Raw genomic sequence first — 26,712 nt, forward strand, 5'->3', positions numbered from 1 at the left:
AATCTAGGAATAATTTGTTGTACAATTATTATGTGTATATTGTTCTATAAAGATATGTCATGGCTGCATTATAGTAATTATCATTTAGTTAGAATTTATAATATAAATAACTAATACACTATACTAGTAAGTTCCGAATTAATACTTATATAATTGTATTCATATCATATTAATTATTTCATACATTGTTATATATCATTTGCAGCAATGACGTTTCCTATATATTTAGGTGAAAATCTATCGCTATACTTGTTATAAGGGAGATAAATCTATAGTGTTTGGTGACAGCAATCTGTATCAAGATCTGTGGAGTTAGCCCCCTTTGCAAATAAGAAGTATATAATATTGTCAGGGTGATATCTAAGTAATTTTTACTGGAGTCTTTTAGTCAATACATATAATTCAGGATATTGATATGGACATAATGAATATTAACTGCTTCTTGTCTTAAAAAAATGTATTTTTTCACTATCAATAATGAAATGTTTCTTATCTGAACATATATTTTAACTTTGATACAGAAGGTCATTGCCAACCAGTCCACTTAGGATTTAATTCTAGCTGGTATTTGCTCTTTTATAATATTTTTCTTTTAATATGCGCATTAGTACCTCGATCTACAATACTCAGTATTTTAGGAATGTGTATCATTTTATGGCAGTTGTTTTATCAAAGGTTGACAATGGCAATCAAGTTTTTATGATGTAGATCTATCATAGAAATCAACACTTATGATAAGAATAGTTATTTGTCAATCTGTAATATATTTGTAAAAAAGTCAATTACAACTCTTTAAAGATTGGCCATGCATGTTTGTCATATTATATTGTAACTGTATATATTGTACATGTCATGGATTAGACAATAAACTTGTAAACTCTTGGTGATATTATTATAATAAAAATTACATATGATGATGTTGTTGTCCATGACAACGATGATGTTATATACTAGTTTTTGAATTAGACTAGCTAATTTCAAATCAGATACAAACATATCACATCCAAAATTGTCAGTAAGTTAAATAATCGTTTGCCTCTCGGTGCATAATTAATTAAAGGCATAGTTTAGCTGTAAATCCTCGCACCATGAGGTGTTTCAGTCGGCATACTGGTAGTAATACACGGTATATTGGCCCACAATAAAATCTCTTATCGAAAACTTGTTTCTCAGGATGACTGAAAAATGGCTGTGTAGGATATCAATAATGAATTATTTGATTTCAGTAGAATAAAGAGTATGTAGTATATAGAAATGTAGTGTATGTATTATTTATACAAATACTACTTAAACAAAGACTAAGAAAACAATCTGTTATTGCTACTGCTACTGCTACTGCTACTGCTTCTGCTTCTGCTTCTGCGTCTGCTGCTAATGCTTCTGCGTCTGCTGCTAGTGCTATTGCTACTGAACATGCAGATGAATCGGATTTTGTTGACCATTTCAAAATAACTTGTACAACTTTTGCGAACTAACAGGACAGTAGCTTTGTAAATAACTTAAACAGGTAGAGCGTTTTGGATAACACAAAGCTGCAGATATAAGGCTAAGCTCGATATGAAAATCAAAGGGAAGAAGGTAATGGTGTTATCTAAGTCCTACTGCCCCTACTGTCCAATGGCTAAGGAGGCGCTTAAAAAGTACGTATCTGTGGTTACAAAAAAATAGCTGACGCAAAAAATCCTTTCGAAATCACATACCGTGCTGACTGTAATTGTTAGGTTGCAACTATTATTTGTGGATCAAACGTTTTAGCGTTTTGTGTGCTTACGGATTAGATAGGTTTTCTTTAAGATATTCACTCTATCTGCGTTTTCTAAAATTTTGCTTTTTCCAAAAACTTAAGCTAGTTAGGGATCTGCGTGCCTTAAATTATTAATAATATTTTCAAATGACTCCTCAAATTTACAGATAAATGTTAAAGAAATGTTTTACTTTAATTCACGTTTATTTTATTTCCCTATCCAGCTCTTTGAGTTAGACTTCAGGCTCCATACCCAATTATTTAATATTCAACTAAAGAAAAACAGCAGATGCTCCTTCCATTTGTAGGCCTCACCCTATTAAAATGTATGGTCCCCTTTGATTTGTATGCTGTAACCTTTTAAGAGATGTCTCACCCCAGTTTTGTCCATTTTTATTTTTCAACATTCTGATAAATAAAGAAACAACCAATGTGTTTTGAAACAGCATAACACGTAACTTACAATGTGCAACGTTTTTCATCAACAAATTTTCACAAAAGAATTCACCCTGCCCTTCCCGTGTTTAAATCAGGCTAGATCATAATTCTAGTTCATATCAATTTGTCTTCAATTTCTGACCGTTGTATGCAATTGACCGTTATTCTCAAGTGACGGGTAGGTCAGTTTTTATTATTATGTACATGTAACCTAACATCAAGTATCTTGCTACTTTACTCTTTTAAGACCTAACTTTGCTGCACATGCTTTGTAATGTACGTGGGCATTGCCATGGCAAAACAAACAAGATCAAGCCATGGAAATAGTGCATGCTTTTTGTGCACCCAAACATGAGCTTCATTAGTTCCTTGCTAGATGTGAAATGTAATTAATAAGTGTGTAAGCTTTAACATCTCATTAGTGATGCAGCACAACGTATAACCACGTGCTCATACATGTATTGATGAGTGTTCATATCAGTTTACTCACAGGGTTTTGGTCGTCTGATTAAAGGTTTTTGTTTGTATCTTGAAAATATTGTTGCAAAATCGCGGAATGCAGTTGCCACAGGGATCAATCCCCAAAATATGGGACTATACTTAATGTGTATTTTGAAACTCTGTACAAACAACTTAAGCATTATAATGTCAAAACGTTGTGCATGCAAACAATCATAGTTTGTATTTATATATATGTAAAGTGTGGTTTAGTTGTCATTTAAGTTTTCTGTAGTTTCATGTTTTAAATTTCAAACCTGATATTAGTTGTGCACCCGTTCGAAGAAGCGGGGGGTTTTGGTTTGCATTTGTCCTTAGGTAGGTTTGTCTGTCTGTCGGTTCCTTTAAACATGCTATATCGCCTGTCAACATTTTTAATACATAAGCTATCATGTTCGCACTGTTGGATATACTTTTCTATCTTATAATGACGTCTTTCTTCACGAGTTAACCGATCACGTATTATGCGCGCGTGGTACGTACAATAATTCCAAACCACTGCTGAACCAATGCTATTGTTTAAGGTGGTCTTATTTCTAAATCTTGCTTAATAAACCACTTTTCTTCATGGTTAGAAGGGAAGGGTTAACTCGGCGACAGCTATTGAATAATAAGCCCTTTTTAACTTAAATGTTTTAAAAACTTACCAAGTATTATGTATGTCTATCACAGGTTCCCCGAGTTTTCATCAACGGGAAGTGTATTGGAGGCGGCTCGGAAATCCAGGATGTGGACAAGCGTGGGGAGCTTAAGATGACGTTGGCTGCTTAAACCACAAACCCCCGGGGCCTATGGATCAACATGTTACACATAGGACAAACACATTTGCGCGCTTATTTCACCCGTATTTAGATTAATACTGTTATGAAGATTTTTCATTATAAAACCAAGTCATGCATGAAATAACAATATATGTCATTACTTGATTCTCAGCCACAGTATTTCGGCATATTGATAATATTTTCCAACTACATGTAACATCTGAATAAAATATATGCTAAAAATTCTTTGATAAAATTTACCTATTGCTAATATTTCTGCGTTTAAGCTTAATTAAACCCAGAGTTTCTGCCCGTCAGTGCGTGTCTGTCCGTAAACTTTTTCTTCAAACACTTCTCCTCCTGAGTCGCCAGACAGATCTTATCAAATTTCACAAAACTGACCCTTCGGTGACCCTCTTTCAAACTGTTTCAAATGTTCCTGTTCCTGTAATATTATTGATTCTCTGAAACTGCAAGGACAAATGGTTTTGTGGTTTCATGTAACATTCCTTGGTAGTCATTAATCAAGCGCCTTAAAATTATGTTCGAGGGCTCAAAATTGGGTGGAAACGTGTTTCTGTTTGTTGTTTTATTTTGTATATACCGAAACTTAAAAAAATATTTCACGTTTTCGTAAATTGACAAAATTAAACAAAGTTTCAGATTCGCAAATTTTCCTTGTAGTTATGATATTTGTTAGGAAACAGTAATACTGAACATTTACCATGCTTTAAAAATTCCATTATATGCATCTTTTGACAATTTAAAAACCTGAACATTATAAAGCGTTGCAACGCGAAACGATTGAATAAGTTCTGTTGTTGTCTATATATTTTGTGACCCTACGAGGATTGCTTATATAAAGAATAAAATACTTCACTCATTGTATAAGCACGGATGGCCGATTGGTCTAAGCGTTAGACTTTTACTCCAGCGGTCAGTGGTTCGAGCCCAGATTATGGTTACTGTTTTCTTTTTTTACTTGTATTCTTGTTTTTACTGGGACTTTTTAGATATAATGTTTGTATTTATCAATACATAGCATTTAATGACAAACTTTAATATCTGCCCAAATATATGGAAAGTTCCCTTTTGTAACTTGTAACTGATGTAATGAACACACATGTATAGTATTTGATAGCCGTAAAAAGTGTTATAATATATAACGAGTTATAACGTATATTTATATCTAATGATGACGCCATTCTTTGTCCCGACTATGTGCAGTTTTATAAACACTATTAACAGGAAACTCGTCTGTGCGAACAAACTCAAGAAATAAAAAACACTACAAAATCTTTATTCAACAATTGACATTAGCACATTATTGTATCAATAAATACAATTTCACTACCACAAGAGAACAGTAGTACATTAAAGAGTTACTCTAGCATTCGAACGTTAAACAATTTCGCAATCATTATTCGATTTTGACTAAAAACAAATAATTTGCACACAGCCATTTCTGGAATAGCATACACATTATGATTAACGTTTATCGGACAATAGTTTATCATATGTATTAGTGTTTTAAATGAAAACAGTAAGAAAAAAAGATTCACTAAACTATATCTTTAAAACATTACAGATCTATACACTATTTTTTTTGTCTTATTTCTAATAGGATATTGCCACCATTTTGAGTTTCATATGTGTTGGTATCTGTTGTTGAATACATTTACCGATCAGGTGGTTTCATGTTTCTTTCAAATACTGCTATTGTACAGTTTTATCAAACATGTCTTATAAAAACTCTTTTTAGGTTAATATGTACCAAAGTATACTTATATCAGTATATGATCCAAACAAGAAAGATGAATGAAGATTAATAAAAACCACGAGGCATAAATAAAACGTAATACTCTACACGCAAATCAGACGTTGTAATAAACATTCACATAACAACAATAAACATTTTCCATCATTAATAGATCTATCAAAAACGAAGCTATACATTCAATAAAGCAATCAAAACACTTCTTAATGCGAAAAATTTACAAAATATAGTGTTTTTTTATATCAAATCCACATTCCAAATATTGACTTTTTATTATGCCTCATAGATAAAAATACATGTTTATTTAGCAAACCTTTTTTTCTTTATGATTATTATTATATATTTTAAAAATTTGATGAAACAAAGCCCTTGAATTACCTATAATAACACAATAGAATACAGCGTCGACATCAATGAATAAAAAAGCAAGGCAAAGAAATAAACGAGACACGCTTCTTACAGCGTCATAACTTAAGGTGACACGTTATCAAATATGTTATTACACACCATTCTACGATGACTATATATATACAAAGAATATATAATACCGTTCATGTGTGTACTAAATGAAACGGTAACTGTAGAGAACTTTGTTGGTACATTTAATTGTTAATATCTATCAAAACAGAAAACTTGAAAAAATGGCAGCAAACTGCTAAATTTACTTAATAGCATCATTGCGAGTCCAAAGTGCCTGTTTTTTTATGTTTTATTTAGTTAAACTTATTTTATCATATGTTTTTGAGTATGCATTACATTACAAACTGATGACCAGCTCTATAAATAATCAAACCAAAAAATAGCATTATGTTCAGAACATGGAGCTCTATGGAGAATTATCAACATCTACATGGACGTCACAGTCATCATAAACAGAAAACAATATCTTAGCGTTTTTATTCAAAAGTATGCAAACACGTCGTGTTTATTCCGTGCTTTTAGAAATTTTAATAGCTTCCTGGTTTCTGAACGTAGGCCAAAATTGCGTCGTAGGTAGATCCTCAGTTGAGCCTAAAAGCATTCAAACACATATTACTTTCACGAAATGTTTTGGTTTTAAACGAATCTTCAGCATATTCGTCCGATTATGTAAATTAACAAACATGTTTTGTTTAAAATACAACATATTTTCTATAAGACTGAAACAAAGAGACATTATGTAAAACGTGTAGTCAACCGATTTTGAAATATATTTATAATTCTTTTTTTAAATGACTATTAGATGCGTAATTGCCAACAACATTATTTGTATAAATATCATATACATCAAATAATATTAAATATCATACAGCGCTATGGATTATATGCTTCTCTTGGTGCTTCATTGATACAACTGTTTCACTAAGGTTTATTTGTCCGTCGTGCGTCACAATGCGACATATCTCGTTCAACAATACCTCAACTAGGCCGCTTCTGTGAAAGTTCGAACTGAAATGGTCACAACATTTAATAAATTATTTGGTTAAAAGATACAATTCTGATGACAATGTTGTAAATGAAATTAAATATGCAAAATATGCTAATGTCTGTATTACGCTAAAGATTTGGTAGTGAATATGCCTATCAATGCGTTTTCCCAAAATTCTAAATCCGTTTCAAAACAAAAAATATTCTAACGCTGGGCATATATATGAATTTTCTTGCAAAATATATATTGAGCCACGTTATGTGAAAAGGTGGTTTAATGCATGTGCGTAAGTGTCGTCCAAGATTGGCCTGTTCAGTCCGCTTCAGATTTCATGTCACATATTTCACAGTATGTCTTGATAAGGTAATTCATTTTGCTTTTAAGTACACGAAATTAACAAGCAACCATTTTCTTCAAATGTTATTAAACATACTTTCGGTATAATTGTGATTTAAAACAAAATCTAAATACTACCACTAACGCATATTACCCATCTTTAATAAATATCGGTGTGTCGGTCGAGAGCTGACCTTGCCATGTCAATATCGCCTCTATTAGATCAAGCATGGGCTGTCTGTCCGGGTCTTTATTCATACCAGGCATGTAGAACTGTTTAAAAGTCTTTAGACTGCTACCTTTCTGTAGTTAAATATACATTTAAATTAACTAATTTGTTGCGTACATCAGCTTCATATCAATCATTTAAGCTATACTTTTAACACTGAGGTATTATAATCCCTATAGCATTTCCTAAATAAACCTAAATCAAAAACATACAATGAACAATTTAAAAATTAGAATATTGTTACTGTGTCTTCTTTATAGGAATATGTTCTCTCCTCAAAGCCGCGATCGTTGCTTTCCTCGGTTAAGGTGACGTAATATCTTCCGACACGCCCACCCTCTTTCTGACCAAGGTAGGTGTCCGCCTAACATAAGCAATACGTGTTGTTCAAATATGTTTAATGAAATACATTTTTTCGAGATTTTAGGCGTCTAATCTTTACATATAAGTTTGTCTCATACAGTTGGATATAAAAAAAAACATACACAAAAACAACAACAACGAAACTTACTTTCTTATGACTTAAACTTGAAATTATTTCAAATGGTTTAATGTATGGGTAGTCTGGATTAAGTGTGTGTTACCTTATGCGATCCTTCCGAACAATTTGAAAACTCGATCATTGTTTTACATCTCTGCTTCCCAACAAGAGACCAGACATTTTCTGCAGTGTTATCATGTAAGGAAGTTAATGCTAAAAACTTAGTTTAACATTTAACATTTTGTTGAAGTATGTGTATTATTCCATACGCATTAAAATGCATTTTGCAATATAACATAGCTATTGTAAGTAATACACAAAGCCAACATACTGATAAGACGATACACTGCGGCTTAGTCTCCGTCGCCTTGATAAGCATGGCTTCGTCTGTAACATAATATTAAACAATATAAAATATGGCATCATATGCATAAATAAAGATATTGACTAATGATACAGAGTCGTAAAAATAAACGAGTTTTTATGATTATATAATTTTTGTCCATGTCATGATAAAATTTCGGCCGGTTTCAGCAATTATGGTTATTAGAGATATATAGTGTTCTAAAGATATAGATCGTTTTTTCCACATAATCACATAAAAGGCTTCTTACTTTGATTTCCAATATGGTCAGTATACTAGTCCAGTTGTTCTTGCTGCGTTCTGTCCCCTAGTGTAAACTGCACTTTTTGTTATCAACTGAAATAAACAGAAAATAACATTATTCGCGATCTAATTGGTGGTAAAATTGTTGGGTGCGTAATGTGGTTATTGTTAAGAATATAAACTGAACGTGGAACGTGTCAAGAAATCGAAGGCTTTACTTTGGTAGACTCTTGAACCACGATCACAACCAACCATCATTTTATTATAATTCTTTCTAATGTTTATTGTTTTTGTCCAACACACGTTATTTTATCAAGGCCTCAAACAATAACCTATAAACTACGAAAATCAACACAATTATGCAATCAGAGATGAACAAGATGCAGGTGCAGCACATGTAAAATTATCTGTATAATAGAAGTCATTGACATACATAGCATTTCGGTTAGTAAAAAGGAGAAAGTTTTTACCTTTACCATAAAGATGTGACAGCGAAATATAATTTTAAAAAATGAATTGACAATAATAGTAAATACATGTGAAAGACAAAGCGGAAAACCGTTGTTGTGTTTATTATAGGTAACACCTGCAATCTTAAACAATGTGTAGTAAAAGTTAATGGCAAATGATGTTAATTTATTTCTATTTCCTACGACTTCTATTCTATGTGTAGAAAAACAGATCACTTAAGGATATAAAATATCGTTATGCATGTTTACTGCGCACAATTGTGAGAAAGTATTAATGGCATAGTTTTATAATAATGTGTCTTTTAAAAATCTAGTTTAATTACAAAGTATTTATTTGTTCGGATCTAAAAGAATGATTCGGCAAAATTAGTAACGCTCGTATCATCGTTTATGTTGTTCTCGAAGTAACATGTTTTTTGACAAAAACAACATAATAGTTTTGGAAATTATCTCTCAACTCCTAATGACGCCCAATTATTGGTATCAATGTCGATTGACAATTTCATATTTAAATTTGACATGCAAAAAGTAAAACGTATTGCTACGGTATGTGTTTATTCACACAGGCAGCAAAAGAGTGTTTATTAAATCGTAATTAGTTTAACCACGTCGCAGTCGTGCGTTTGTCACCTCAGGACCGTACTTAGCAGTATCAATGCGTATAACACAATCCGTCGCGAAAGTGTAACATGACAGTTAAATAAAAAACATACTTTGAACTGCTGATCGATTTGTGTCTTCGATGACCAAATGTCTTTTTCAATCATAAAGTTGTAGACACTTTCAAACTGCCTGGTAACCCAGTGATGCGTACCAATTAGAAGGGCTTCTGCCAAAGCTTCGTGCAGGTATTTGTACTGTTCCTGGTAACATATATTACCGGAAAAATATCGGAAATGTTTACGAACTTATTGCGCATATAATACTTATGCATTTAGTGGTTTTATTCCGCGTTCACATATCGTTTATTACCAGGTGGTGTGTACAAGCATTACTCATCTGACAATTTTTCTGGAGTATTATTTTTTCTATTTTTATTTGTTTTAAACTGCGAAACAATATTTTACATATTCTCAAAATAAATTATAGGATAAAGTTGCATATGCTAAATAGATTTAAAAATTACCAATATAACATCAATGATACAAGCAACAAATATACGTTTTGTGGATTGCCTAGTTTATAACACCTTTGTTTGGATCATGTTCACTCTTTGTTGCCGTAAAGCCTCAACCACGTAAAGAGGTCTGACTGCAGTTTTCAATCTTTGCTTGTGCAATCAAGTTGTCCAGAGCGATAAAGGTTCCGCTGCGTCCAACACCCGCACTAGAATATCATTTAAAATATGTAACCAAAGTTACCGCGACATATTAAGAGCTTAATACAAAAACGGTTAAAACGGCCTTTTCTAAAAGATTTCTTGACGATCAAATAAAAAATCTAAATAATAATCATCACGAGAAAAATGTTAGGGTTCGGTTTTTGTTCACGTCATTAATGTATATATTGCGTAATTGTATGGTTATTAGCGGAGATTTATGGCAAGATACGACCGGTTAAACTTAAAATTATGTTATTTTCGATCACTGTGTGTAAAAAGGTCGAATAAAAAATGGGAAACACATTTTTTTCAGATTCTCTGAATGTTGTTATTTGGATTTTGATGTATTTAATATTTATATTTTATTGTTCCCATAAATGTTATTTTGGAAATTGATGGAAGAACATAAACATTCTTAAAAAGATATTGCGTTGAGAAAACTTTAACTTTATCATGCCCAATATGAAATGTTGTTAACAATCATCGTGATTGTCGATTTCACGGTAACCAATTCATAGCAAGCGATTAAAACCTAATTTATAAACATTTTAAATAAATATAACTAACCTGCAATGAACAAGAATTGGGGATGTGCTGATGTCGTCGCACTTATCAACAGCTCTCCAATAATCCACAAGACACCAGGTTGTATCTGGAACATCTTTATCAGGCCAGGATTTGAAATGGAACTGGTTGAGGCGCCTTGTCTCGCCAGCCTGGTTAGATAATTATGCGCATACAGTACACATTGACATAAACATTTTAATGTCACATATTTCACAAAATAGTGTTTCAAAATAGGCTTTTTGTCTGTTAACAATACCCGCGCATTATAATTATTAATTCGTTTGTTAAACGGGCGTTTATATTGAACATTGTGCATTAACGTACCGTTGTGTCTGTTTATAAAACGCGCGCATTATAATAAGTATTTCGTATTATTATTCAGCTTGCATTCATTGTTCGTTAATCAGACTTTCTAGTTCTTTGCCTCGTTTGTTGAAGGACGTTTGGATTGAACATTGAGCATAAACGTACCTTTGTGATTTCAAGTGATCTGATATTGTAGTCGAATGTTTCCTTGATGCTGACATACTTGATAAGAACGCCACCGTGTTTGCACTCACAGTTTATATCTTCTGGCCAATACTGAAGACCATTTAGCTACAGAAACAATGATGTAAACAAGTAAATTGTTTGGTGCTTTCAAGAATTTCTCAATTTGTGACTCTAAAACTTATTAAAGTTTGTGTGACTCACACAATGAGAAAATATCATCTGTTCAATTATGAACCAGTATTATTATTCTAAAAAGCATATTTGTTTAAACCTTCTATTTCGCGATAAACTAATGATAAGGCGTATAATACAGATTATACTTTAAACTGGTTTTCAATGGCCATTCTGGGAGGTAAGTTATGCATTTTATACACCTGTTAAAACAAACACATGTTTGTAATTGCTAGGAATATCATTTATTTTCAACGATCTATTTTGTTTAAACAATCAATATATTTTTTTCATAGGCACTTACAATTTTTAGTAAATTTGCTAATCGACCATTTTTATGGAACATAATGAACTGAACGCGGTACGTGTCGAATGCCCTTTAAATTCAGTTTGGATTTAAATGTTCTCAGAGATTTTTCTACAATTGTTTTTTTTTTACATTCATTAATTTCAATCTAAGATTTCGCATATACCTTCATACATGTCTACAAACACACAAATAATTTGTACACAAAATGGTACACCAAAAGTGTTTGCAATATTTTAATATGATACTGAACAGATGGAGATAGATGCTGTATGTTTCGTTTAAGCATTTGCTATGAAATGAAAAAGCTGAAAGTGTGCACAGACTATTGGTGGGAAAAGACGCAAGAAAAAAGTAAACTGTCCGCGCTGTCTGGTCGGGGCTACCAGGTCCACGTGAGAGACCACGAAACCCTACGTGATTTTATAGCGGGATAGGTGGCTCCTGACCGGACTACGCGGAAATGCGTTGGTCTATTATAGCATATTACCCATAAGTGCAATGATAAAATAAATGTTTCGACGTTTGAGAAAACAACATAAATCACAATCACATACCGTTCTGAGTTCAATGAGATTTGTAAGCATGGCTATTTTCTCAATCCTATGTTGCCAAATCATACGCCAAAAATCAGAAATCATTTTCTGAGTAGGGCCTAGAATTGTAAATTATTAACATAGTTTATGTTATTATTTTGCAAAACGGGTATATTGCAAAAAGGATTATAACACAGCATTCATTACGCCATACCTATATAAAGATAGCTTTATGCAATTCATTTCATGCTAGCCTAATGTTATGCTTATTTTTCAATGTACCGAATCACAAAATGCATGGTTACCTTGACATACGATGAATTTCTTCAATTTATCAAAGCCCTGAAATAAACACATTTATTTATCAATTTATTATATTGTATATTTATATTTATGTTAATATTTAAACTTTAATGTATTTTTTATCAAAATATTGTCCAACTGTGTCATTAAACAAATAAGAGACATTGTACGTAGTTACACGTATATAGCTGCCATTGATGTAGTCGGAATCATCTGGACACTCGTTTGTCATGACAACTCGCGAATCGTCATCTGGAATTAACGGCTATCGGTGACAGAACTGCATATCGCATTTCGATCAAATACTAATTGAAGTGAGTGTAACTGCATTTATTTTTACTCAAACAGGACAGAACGAATTTTGCGAATTAGCTGCAACTTAGATAATATAAGTTTTATTTATAATATCAACCCACCGTGATATTTAATTGTATTGCGAAGATCGTTTTATATACGTTTTGTCGCTTTGGTTTTGCCTTATGTGACTTTGTAAGAATCAAGTAAGTCTATGAAATAACTTTCAATACATATATAGTGTATGTTGCCAGCACGTACATGCATACAGCTCCTTGTAACGGTTTTTGCCTTTATTCGACGCAACAGAAGCAACGCCATGCTTTCGAACCAAACTAAACCAGCAGGTAATTTCTATAAAAGGAAACATTATAAAAATTATAACGCAAAACTTATATTTTATGTAACATTTTCAATTTTATGCGTTGCTCTGAAGTATATATAATAATGATAAAAGCTTTAATACATACATTAATGTTAATGCTTTTATAATACATGAAATCAATCACGGATTGTGTAAACTCCATGTATTTTATATCATGCAGATTTTAATTACAAATGATGCATTCACGTCCCAATTAAAAGCATGGTCACAACATTAGTTTTGTACAATATTTTACAAAAGATATTGTGAATTAAGTTGCTTTAAAGAAAACTATAACCTGAAACTCGTCGTCGAAATAAGTTGAATCAATCTGGCCTTTGTCACGAATGTACGTCCATAGTTCATGCAGTTGAATACCAGTAGCGAATGCAATAAAACCATAGTAGTCGGATTCAATATCTGCGAAAGGAAGATGCATTAAGCTTATTCAATAAGCGATTTACGAACAAACGAACATAAACCTACGGACAATATGTTCGATCCTTATAGCTGTATCTGCGCTTTTTTTACACGATAATGATTTAATATGAGCATTTATTAATCACATACGTAACTGAAAGAATTAGTATTAAGTAGACAGCAAAAACAGAACAGTACACATCCCAATCCCTTGAATAAATTATGCCCGGTAATCGTTGTATACGAGATCAAATTACTCAATACATTTTAGCTGCGGCATGATACAATTATATTTGATTCCAGAATAAATACAAACCTTTATCATTGGCGTATATATTATCACGTCAGTCAGTTTTCAGATTCGGCTGTTGTTCTGATTTAAAAGCAGATTGTGATGCTGTCGGCGAGCACATTGCGATATCATTGAAAAAGTCACGATTGTTTCCGTTGCTTAAACAAGGATCAACAAACTATGAAAAACAAAACTAAAATATACATTTTTCGAAAATAAATGACACTATGTAGAAGATAAGTAGTTTTATACATATTATAATCTTTTCATAACATACGCAAACGTACAAAGTATTTATGTATAATATATTGTTAAGAGCCTAAGTGTACATATCGTCTTACTTGTTCATACGTCTCCTTTTATAGCAAACGACAGCAGCAATGATCACAATTGTGACGGCTACATCAGCCGTAACAACACCTCCTATAGCACCAGTAGAAGATGAGTATGGTTTCGACGAAGCTTCAATATTCTCTGTAAATGATAAGGAAAATTATTGATCCAAACAATGATACTCAGCACTGTTTTCTCAGAATACCAATTATATACATGAAATGATTTTACCTGGGTCTAGCGCCTTGGAACGGTCGGTGCAAATATTTTCGGGTTGGGTGGATGGCCGAACATCACACTTACCCTGAAATTAATCTTAATAAAAGGTACCCATGAATTGGAAACATAAATGACAATACGAAAGAAGTGAATCAAATGATGCGCCGTTTATCTTTTTCATTTTAATAAACTTAATGAAAACTATACCAAACATTACCGCTGTTTCAGTAAATTTATTAAAGGCATTTTACAAAGAACAAAACATCTGTGAATAAGTCAGTAAAAAGTTATCAGTATATGCATAATATGGTCAATCAATTAAATATATTAAACTACATGTAACATGTAAGTGATGTATCTATAGAATTATGAAAAAAAGTTTGGGAAACGACCGATCATAAAACTCATTTAATATATCGAAGCTGCAATTTCCAGAATGCACTTGTTATAAATCAACAATCCTCAATTACTTGTGAACAAAGTAAACCTATAGGCATACAAATCAACTAAAAAAGTTGCTATTTAAAATCGTTAAAACATTTACCTATACATAGATCATTTTCCATCTGGTAGCCCATGTCACAATCGGAACTGAATCAAGGCACACGAGCCGTTGACATTGTTGCATCTTTCGCAATGACATTCAGTAGAATAGTACTGGCCTATATTGTCTTTGTCCGCATGCTATAAGCATCATCCATTTGAATCCAATAGGAATACAATGATCAATTAGAATGATTCAGGGTACTATTTATGAACAATATATAAAATATTTAAAAAATGATAATGAAAAGCATAAATAGTAACGATATTTCGATTTGTTGAATATGGCATTAAAACATTACCGTTCGTGAAAAATACTTAGTCAATTAAAGCGAATATAAATGAAGCTGTTTCGTTAAGATATACGTTTACAAAGTCCATTGTCAAGTCGGTAGCCACCATCGCAATTGTTGGTGTACAGCGCACACGATCCATTGACATTATGGCATTGTTCACAATGGCATTCATTGGCACAATTAAGACCAAAGCGTCTTCGATCACAAGCTTTAAAGGGATCTTTTCACGCTTTGGTAAATTGACAAAATTGAAAAAAGTTGTTTCAGATTCGCAAATTTTCGTTTTAGTTATGATATTTGTGAGGAAACAGTAATACTGAACATTTACCATGGTCTAATATAGCCATTATATGCATCTTTTGACGATTTGAAAACCTAAAAATTATAAAGCGTTGCAACGCGAAACGATTTAATAATTTGGAGAGTTCTGTTTTTGTCGTTAAATTTTGTGAAACTACGAAGATTGCTTATATAAGGTATAAAATAATTCTAGTGTATGTACACGGCGGAATAGCTCAGTAGGCTAAAGCGTTTTTACTTCAGGACTCTGGCAGGACTCCAGGGGTCACTGGTTCGAAACCTGGTCCGGGCAATGTTCTTTTCCCTTTTTTAATTATATTCTTGATTTTTTACTGGAGCTTTTACGATCCAATGTTTACATTTATCGATATAAAGCATTTAATGAATAAGTTAAAAAATGCCAAAATCTGTGAAAAGGCCCCTTTAATGCAAAAAATATATAAAGCAAATATGTATTTAAATATTTCATCAACTAAGCTTCACCTGGATTTCAACGGCTAAATATTAAATTCACACCGATGGTATCCATTTATTTGCTTTGTGAAACAAACATTGTTTAAATACCAAGGTTTGTAATCAAACAATGCCTTATTAAAAAACAATTCAGATCTTACAATAGCAAATATCATGATCTGTGTATGGTTTCGCTGAAAGCCTTATATTTATGCTGAGTGTTGTTCCGTTAGTGTAAGTATGGCACAAAATAAATAAGAACTGTGTTTCATTTAGCGTACTGGTGCAATAAAAGTAAATGATCAATTAACGTTCGTTCCGTTGTTGGTTTAGTGTGTCCCATACCGAAACAAATCGAGAAAAAAAAATATTTTTAGGGTTTTGTTTTCTAACAATTGGACGTTAACATCAAGATGTGGAATTTTATTTATTTAAATATTGCATTATAATACATGATGAGCAAAAACATAACGAAAAACAATAGTAAAACAAAGAATTTAAGTTAACCACTGATATATATATATAGTGTTATAAGATACAACATATAATTGGAAAGGGAATATATTTAAATACAGCATACGTTCACAGATATCTTTGTCCATCATGAACCCAACGTCACATTGCTGCTCAAACATGGCACATGAACCGTTGCAGTCCATTAAACAGTTTTTATCCAAATTTCCTGTTTTTGCAAGCTGGAAGCGGAATGATACATACCTTAGTTAATAATTTTACGTGGGATCAATGAGAAAAAGTATCATATTTTGCTTGATTGACTTTATTCGTGGATATTATTCGCGTTTGTTCGGTGTCTAAATTGTATTGGATACACTAGGCATATATTTTTCACGTATGTTTTGCGTATGTATTTTATTGGATAAACGTTACTGTTAGACCGGTCAGAAATTCCATACACTAGGCATTCGAGAAAATAAAAAAGTATTCGACGAAAATATATAAATATTACTCAGTTTGATATCCAGTAGGGATAAATATATTTTTTGTTGATAAAAAAAGAAAATGTAGCTTATTAGTTTAAACAAACTTTGAAAAAGCCTATTTAGGCGAAATATATCAGAAAAAATTGGAAATTGTTCTGTGTATATAGATATTTCATGATTATAATGTTTAATTTGTTACTTACTTACTAGCAGTGCAGGTTTTGTCACGGTTAAAGTCATATCCATCTCTACAACCGTAAGGACATGTCCCATTTATGTGATGACATGTCTGCTTATTGTGACAATATTTGCTGCAGATTGATGAGCAATCTCGACCGTACCTTCGGTGACCACAGGCTGAAAAGGCAATTCCTTTCTTACAAGACATAATACATGTTGACTCTTAATTCGCAAAAAAAAATGATAACGTGAAGGTTACACACTGGTGTAAATTATTAGTCATTAGTTCCTTGTGAAGTGCATTTTTCTATAATGCTACGAAATTAAACGTATACTTAACATACACCAAAAATACAAATGCAAATAAACATCTTATTAAATAGTGTATGTGAGTAAAAATACAATAAATGTTAATTTTTCGTATGAATCGTCATGAGACAGACTAATTTAATATATTATTCCGCAATTAACTTCATCTCGTGTTATCCATTACTTACGAGTATTACACGTTTTGTTAGTGAAAAAGTCATATCCATCTGCACACCCATCAATGCAAGTCCTATTTATATGATGGCATGGACTATTGTTGCGACACAATTCGCTGCATGGTAATGAACAGTTAATACCATAATTATGATCCATCTTCACACGCTGTAAAATATAAAGGTTAATTCTTCAACAAAGAAAGCACATCGTGCATTATGTAGCGATTAAAATGTATCAAAGCAAGAAATAGTAGATGTTCAATTACTGCTATATGCATAATACAGCTCATGTATGTTATATTTTATTCTACGCGACAGTGTTAATAGAACGAAATTAATGTTTAATATTAATAATAATATGTAGTATCTACATGTATATAAATATAAGCAACGTGCTTACCTAGATCAAATGTTTGTGAATACTTTACAAAGTTGTATCGAAACAAAAACATGTGGCAACTGATGTTGAAACAGGATCTAGATAACAAATACAATTACACGCTTACCGAGATAACACTTAACATTTATAATATTACCAATCGGCTTTTCTCTTCTTTTTTTATTTCGTTAAAGAAATTCCGACGTATCATAGCTTCTTCTTATCATCATGCATGATGATTACGCAGTTTGTCTGAGCATTTTTGTTTCTTTCTTTTTTTTTTCCTATGACTCTTTACAAATCTTATCGGTGCGGGATTATTTTGTTAAAATGTTCAGACTTGCTCATAAGTTTATCTTCTATGTATTTAAGAAGGTTTTGATTTTCATTTGCACTCATTTCATATAATTATACAAGTGCACTGGAATTCATTTTATTGACGACATTGGTCCTTCAATGTACATTATTATAGTTATTATATTTATTAAATTTTGATAATTATAAGACCTTAATATTTATTTGTATTGATATGTGAAGTACCCAAATATATATTTATATTTAGTTTCTGTTAATCGCGCAGTTATTGTTTGTAAGCATTTCACCTGGCAGTGCTATACTCACATTAAGTGGAATGACATTGCTTTTCCTTTTTCTTTTTTGTAATGTTGTCATTTATACGTCTCGAATCACAACCTGTTAGTGTAGGACTTGTACATGTACTTCTATTAACGAAATTGCAAACCAACATAGTAATTACCCTCATTGCAGACTGCCCCTCTCCAGCCACTCTTACATGTACCAGCTCCACATGTACCATTTATAGCGTGACAGTGTCCTTGCAGACAATGACATGTTTTGTTACAATCAGGACCATAGGTTCCATTTACGCCATCTATAAAATGTAAATTTCAAACTATTTTTACAAAAGCATGTTCATAAAAACAAATGCATGCACACATAATGTATTTGTCAAACGAATTATTAAGATCTATGCAAGCAATAATGTATATTTATAATATCCATCTGTTACGTTCACTACAGCCATTAATTGCAAGAACACCTTTGGCATTATTACATAGATGTTAGTTGTAACACATTAAAGATGGTGTTACAACGTATTGTCAACCCAGACTGGTAAATGTCAATCAAGGCGTATGCTTGTTAAATGGTATACAATACACAGTTTTACGCTCTACGTGTTTTGTATTTATACAATTACCGAAAAAAATAAAATAAATGTACATTAGCTTATGTATCAATTTAAATCAGCCGTAATTCAAATATGTCGACATAATATCTTAAGCTCCAGCTCAGAGAGATTATTTTCATCCTGTGTCCTTTTATTTCTGGGACCTTACATTTGAAACGCAATATATCTATAAGTACTTAATTCAGTTGTAAAATTACACAATTCGTCGCACTGTAAAGCTGGCAAAGCTTTATTTTTCAGCAATAAACAAGGTTTAATAAATTGAAATGTATCTTGCGACATAGATGTAATTAATATATTTTGGATACAAATGTTTGATGGGTATTTAGAGCAAATAACGCTATTAGCGTGTGGTGCGTTCAGAATGTAAAATACGCAGTGGCGATCCGTTTGGACTTGATTGTTACTTTCGTTGTTAACGATTCACTGGTGGTTTTATATAATGTTATAACTGAAATTATTTCATTATCACTACAGTGGGTGATAACACGTAATGTCAACCCGAGAATGGTAATGTCAACAGAGGGAAGGCTGATGTTGACATTACCATTTTGAGGACATTTCGGTTACTTTCTTTTGAATGCGGAATTCAATTATTCATATTTTTCTTCACTTCTTTTTAATGAATTGCTATAACGAAAGCTTACAAGACATTCAACTTCAATTCAAATAAGCATTTCAAACAGAAAATCCACAGCCAGGCTATTGAGAAAAATATAGGGAATCATTTCCATGTAATGTTCAATATTTTATCAGTTAGCGCTACATAAATCAAAATATATATCCATTTGTTGTGTGTATTCGTTCCAATAGAATAGACATACAGCCGTGAGGTATAATAAAAAAAAGCTAAGTATATGGGAATTTATCATCAGCTAGTCACGTATTGTAAAATAATTGCATTTCAATTCAATCAGATGTCATACATAAAAAGTTCTGTATGTTTACCTTGTTGTCTGTAAACTTCTTTATATACTTCACATATTGTCATATAATCTCCGTCCTTTTGACCAGTCGCGGGACCAGTCACGCGTATTGCTTGCATAGCTTGTGGCGGACTTAACACATGGACTCGTACTGTAATATTTACTGTAGAGAACGGTTGTTCGACCATATGACTGAAGTTAATACCAATATACATTGCAATGTTTGCAAACTGGTAGTAAGCTGCAATGTAAGCACATTTTCTCAATATATGATCACGATCACGATTTAATGCGCTGTGAAAGTTAAAAGGCATTTATGTACAATCTTTAATTGTATTATAATAATAATCGATTTAATTATATTTTTATTATCATTTAACACCTATTAAATTAAAATATATGTATGAGTACCATAATATAAACACTACAGAGAGGTCAATAACACATAGTTTTAACCGTGTAAGTATACTTCTCTTATAAATCTTTGAATCTGTATTAATATACTACCTCCGTCTGTTCTCCCTTTAAGTACGATGCGCTTCACAAGATAGTTTTGTTGTAGATTTAATTGGAGCGAGCACGGCCTTTTAATAGCAGTACAGCAATAATGTGGACAACCCGAGTCTCCGATGCGACCATCAACGGTTCGGTTAACACTCCAAGTATCAAGATATAACGATTCAATTGTCGACAATGATTTTCCCTGTATTGGAATCTTGATATCACCCTAAAAACAACATGGTTTTTTTATAATTTGTTCAATATAGTGATTTGAAGCATTGTTGTAATCTGTAAGCTGTCAATTTTTCGCAATTTATTTTCTATATACCATTGATTTAGCGAAATGCCTCCTAGCAGTGATTTGGCTCAAACGTTTGAGAATAAATTGATCTTAATTTCTAACGTTCCGCTTATGTTTGTCGTTTCAAAGAAAATTGTCTATACGGTCTTCACATAAAACAACAAAGTGGATGGTTTCTCGGAAATGTATGTACACAATTTAAAAGTCCGGAAATGTTGTCTTAATTTTTCACTACAAACACTCCAAAGTATCATAACCCAAAATCAAATCAAATCAAATCAAATCAAATTTTATTTTAAGTCGGTACATGTGTAACATAGAAACATTAGCTATGAATAGCTATTAACCGACCCAATTACACATTTAACCAACAAAGAAATAGTGATGACATGTTAAGATAAAACATTTTTCGCCCTTGTTTTAGGGAAACAGAAGGTTGATCCCATTTATGATTTTTAAAGTAAAGACTTGTAGCATCGGTATATAATGAAAGCAATACGTATACATAAAGAAGGGTTATTAAGGATATTATATTTAATTACAATATCATTAAAAAAAAACATGTGTACATATCAGAATGGACGTTTAGAATTGCTAAAAACATATACTAGTAAATGATTTTGTATCAATGTTTATGTATGTATGAAGGTTTAAACATGCAAAATAATATATTTTTAATAACCTGCATTATTTCGACTTGAAACTTATAAATTTCTACATCGTAGTCAGATTGTTAAACATATTTATGGTTGTGATTTGTTCTAAATATATGTTTCTATCATGACATCATAGCCAGTTATATGAGTTCTGAACTTTTCTAAATAAAGTAAGACCACATACGACAACACATGTTCACAATAAGAAATACCAGTGTACCGACGACAATTATTAATTTCATTTACATACATCAAATTAGTAATAAATCCATGCTTTAAATAAACTTAAGAAAATAATATACTGGGCAAACAAATAAAATTACTATTTAATTGAATGGACACGATAGTGTATTTTTTTTATATAAATGCAGTTGCTTTAGAATTATTTGACGAAATGATTACTCAGCCTTTTAGAACTATACGCATAATAAAGAAAATATATGTTGGTAAAGCATTAATTTGTTTAATCTATTAAACATGTGCTAAGCGAGAAACGTAATGGCCGAAACAGTTCCAAAACATTTGTGTTTTTTTATCGGTCAAGCGCTCAGTTGCATACCACGTAGCATGTATTACAATATTACTTAAATCAATTCAGGTTAAAATTTTCTTTGAAATAACAACATGGTTATAAGGGGTCTCTATGTGCAAAGCGTTGGATGTATATTTCGTTTAAGTTTTGTATTTGACATTAATTTACAAAGGGATTAGAACTAGTATTTTGTTAACCTGAATTGATATATGCATATATGTCATATTTAATGTAGTGGTATGTATTAAGAGCGTAGTGGTATTATGTGCGCAGGCCCTATATATCACGTGCGCACGCAATAAAGCAACTACTACTACTGCTATTACTACTACTACTACTACTCACTACTTCTCACTACTACTGCGAACACTACGAATACTACAAATACTACTAGGAAACTACTATTACTTCAACGAACACTACTACGAATACTGCTACTATTGATATTGTATAATTAGTATTAGTAGTATTAGAAGTAAGTGTTACCATTAGTAGTTCAACAACCACAACAACAACCTCTACTACCTCTTGCAGATCTGCACATGTTTTAACTAAAATAATAAAAATGATGATGATGATGATGAGGAGGAGGAGGAGGAGGAAGAGGAGGAAGAGGAGGTGTCATATGATGATAAAGTTACCTTTAGCTGTGCTCACTTTCAATAAAAATCCAACTGTAGGCACAACAAGCCATGTGTCTTGTGTAGACATAATGAAATTAATTTCTGCTTGAAACACCACTTAATACCGTTATAAAAGGTATTACACAGAAGCGTGCTGTTCAGTAAAAGCGATTCCGAGACATATTTTAAATACAAATAATGCAAGCGCGTCGTTTTCAGTTTTAGCGATTCCGAGAACTTCCTTCTATAAATATGAAGATTCTAATCAATTTTAATTTAGTAACTTAATAGTTACGAAATCTTCCGTGTTGCCTCCTGTTTATAATCAAAGCGCTGAGGGCGCTCAAATTATTCGGTATTGAGTAACAGTAGACAAAAGTAATTTTTCAAAATTGAAGTTTTGCTTTTTACATCTCAAGTTTAAGTTTAACAGAACACGTTCGATTTAATTGTGACTGTGCTCAAAAGCCAAATGTTGAAATGTGTGTTGACATGTGTGTAGACTCTTACGCATCCTATTGATGTTATAGAGGTATCTAAGTTTAATTTAACCACTTAACAGGCCCCTGTTTTTACTTCTTAGAGGTATAGAAAACATTTAGACACTTAATTTATAAGAACCAGTCACCAATAAATGAATATGTCGCCGGAATGTCGAGTTCCATTCTTCTATGAATGCAATTTCATTATATAATTTCCCTTTACATTTGTGTAGTAATACTACTGTGAAATCATTTATTTTCGTCAGCACGAAATTTCGTCCTTTTTAAAAAAATGACTATTTCGTCAGCACTTAAATTCGTCCATTTCTGGTTTTGAAGAAAAAGCGTCCCATTTGTTTGTAATGTTTGTAATATATGTAATACGCGGTTGCGAAAAAATCGTGCTGGGGAAAGAGGGGTGACACTTGGTAGTCACTTGCAGGAGGTGAGCCTTGTTTGGCATATGCCAATTAACAAGTCTGTTATTTCAGGTGATAGTAACTGTCCCTTATTATGTTATGTCATTGACACGTTCTTTGTGATGATTGGCGGATAAGTGCGACTGAATAACCGTTAACGAGTGTTTTAACTAACGAAGCCAATTGTCAATTAGTCTTTTTCCATTACAATCACGGTCAAACTGATAACAATCTTACCTTTATCGGCGCCAATTAGAGAAGGTGCGAACATTATGGGTTATAATTACCGTAAGCAAGTTTTTTTCTGAATGGAACGCTGCATTTATTGATAAACAACAGTATTAAATCTATAAAAAAAAATGTTTTTGTTATAAAAAAAACAGAGGTACGGGTTGTATGTATATGTTCAAAAAAAGTAAATGCAGTTAAAACCAAACAATCAAACACAAATCAATATGTTCTTTATTAATTTGTAATACAAGCGCAGAATATATTGCAGTCAGGTGTTGATCACACATCGTCATATTTTAATTGCGTTTAATAGTATTGTCTTTAATCCGGATTCGCAGCGTGTTGGTTGTATAATTTGCAACACCCCTGAAAAACACAATACACACAATGGTTAATAAAGTTGTTAACGCTTATCAACACTATTATACCTTATCGAAGTCGACGCATTCGATACAGCCTTATTGCTTTCGCGTTTTACCGGAAATTTCATTTGTCAGTACACTGTATAATGTACACCCTTTGTGTCAGAACCGGATTTAAATTGAGTGTGAATAGTCGACTGTTTTATGTTCTTTGTATAAATACCATCCAGGTATCTGTACTATAAGTATACCAGTCTACAAACAAGGTGCGCGCTTCCGCATATGGGTATTCGGACGTTCAAAAAATTGACCTACGGTTTAGCGTTCATGCCGTCGAACGCATTTAGCAATATTACTCTTTTTTTTCACTATTTCTTTACTTGCAAAAAATACAAGTGACTTATAACTTACCTTGCAATCTTTTTTTTTCTCGCATTTTGCGAATGTGCGAGTGTTAATTTCGAGCCCTGTGTATATGCGTGGATTACGCTGGATTTAAATGCCTCATGCCTACGGTAATTCATTCTTATTTGTTTCAAATATGGGACGTGATTGTTCGTTAGGATCTTGAATTCGTCCATCGGGCGAAGGACGAAAAAGACAAAAATTAATGTCTGACGAATAATAATGGTTTCACAGTATCTTAACATGCAAGAATGCATTATACGATAATTATTTAACAGATATAAAAACAATAATCCACTAGCAAAATTGAACGCACTAATTAGATAGAGATACCGACACTGCTCTTGACACTTTGATGTCAATGTGGTGTTACCCTAAAATCGCACTTAAGTGTCAACAGACTCTGGTCCAAACTTCGGCATTGAACATGACACTGGATTTTATATTAGGGTTGCAGTGATACCTCATTTTGATCAAAGTACGTTCTGGCCGTTTTCTATATTTAGTATAGTTATTGTTTGATTAATACTCAATGTTATATTAATTAACACGTGCGAAGAAGAAAAAATACTAATTTACACTATACAATTTTATTTGTATTACTCGAAAAAATGCTGATGAATAGAATGATTAGGCCAACTTCTTCAAAAACGACGTAACCTCAATGCTGTTAGATTTGGCTATTTAAACATCGAAAGCTTAACATAAGCGCAAAACGACAATATTCAATACGGAACCAGTTCCCTATAATTTTGAGGAATAAATATCAGGTACAAGCAGATCAGGTTGGGCACAATTTCCGTTTTCAAACTAGAACACTTCTTGCATAACTTAAACGTTGGAGTTTCTAATAATTGAAAAAAAAGTACTTAAAGTACTTAACATGGATAAGACAACAGTCGAGAGATAATAAGCAAATAGACTGGGTTACTAAACAGTCAAATTCTGATTGTAGATCATAGATGATAGGTATGCATTAAGACAGTATCCTGTTGACAATTAAAAGATAACGTTTCCGAAAGTAACTAACGTTCTCCATCTATCTAGCCTAAAAACCAATTGACACATCATACTAGTAATCTTGCAAATTTTTACCAGGATTTTCATGTGCGCAATTCATTAAAATAAAATGTTGACGTCTATTAAGATATGGGGCGATAAAGAGACATGTAATTGTAAGTAACGCCAGTACAGAATGTAATGTTCTTAGAATGAACTTCAAGCGACTTCTTTGTTTTTATTCGGATTTTGTATTTCAAATAGTACATTTTTTCTTCTTTTTCTTCTTCTTGGTTTAGATAAATAATTGTGATATATGAGACTATATCTATTAAGTGACCTTTAGGATGAGGCCAGTAAGACGATGCTACACACCAACTATTACAGCATATTTCAACTCGCAAACAGTGTGTGCATTTTGAGAAAATTCATCACATTTCTCAAAGTTAACTCGCATTTTTTAAATATACAATTCTAACGTTGAACCCTATCCTAAATAACGATTACCTGTCTTGTTTTATCTTGTATTTCAACCAGACGCAATAACAAGGAAGAGAGTAACACACTTGTTTGCACCTTACACAATGGTAAATGTATAGAGAATACTAGGTTAGCGTTGAATACAGAGAGGTTGATGTTGCGAGGCTTAGAACGCCGTGTGCGCGAGCCTTGGCGAGCGCTTTCGATGTTGGAGCCGAACAACATAAACTTCTTTGTATTCAACGCTTATCCTAGTATTCTATTTATCAATTTTTTTCAACGTGACATATAGCATAGATAGATTTAATAACCTAACAATAATTTTAATGGATTCTTAAAACCGCTTAAAATCTAACGAATGTAACCATGCGTAGTGCTATAGAATGTATTTGTTCTGGTGCGCAAAATAGTCTTTAAAAAATTCACACAAAAACTGTAAAACGAGAAAAAACATCACCATATACATCGATTCAATTTTACGCAGCATACAAATTGTAACACATAACGACCGCGAAAATAAGATTGTATTCATTTTATTTTTAAAAGAAACTGATCAAAACCCAATATGGCGGCGATTGCTCCTGACAAAATGATGTCGATGTCAAACTACATGTACATGTAGATTAACACACAGAGTCGT

The 26,712-nt window shown here is 32.4% G+C and overlaps 1 protein-coding gene and 1 long non-coding RNA gene across 3 annotated transcripts in view; both read right to left on the reverse strand.

Annotated features, from left to right (window-relative positions):
- Window positions 1-26,712, reverse strand: part of LOC127876990 (receptor-type tyrosine-protein phosphatase T-like) — a 122,828-nt gene that overhangs the window by 75,175 nt on the left and 20,941 nt on the right. The gene's annotated exons all lie outside the window — the stretch shown is intronic.
- LOC127876996 (uncharacterized) overlaps window positions 7,123-26,712 on the reverse strand; it is a 36,058-nt gene continuing 16,468 nt past the window's right edge. The window contains exons 1-3 of one of the 2 annotated variants that reach the window (XR_008048184.1): window positions 7,776-7,874; window positions 7,436-7,555; window positions 7,123-7,265 (exon numbers count right to left, since the gene is read on the reverse strand). This is a non-coding gene — a long non-coding RNA (uncharacterized LOC127876996). Of the gene's footprint in view, window positions 7,266-7,435; window positions 7,556-7,775; window positions 7,875-26,712 lie in introns of those variants that run through there. The other variant, XR_008048183.1, reaches the window with a different exon arrangement.

Source organism: Dreissena polymorpha, chromosome 4 (assembly GCF_020536995.1).
Source record: "Dreissena polymorpha isolate Duluth1 chromosome 4, UMN_Dpol_1.0, whole genome shotgun sequence".
NCBI classification, from domain to species: Eukaryota; Metazoa; Mollusca; class Bivalvia; order Myida; family Dreissenidae; genus Dreissena; species Dreissena polymorpha.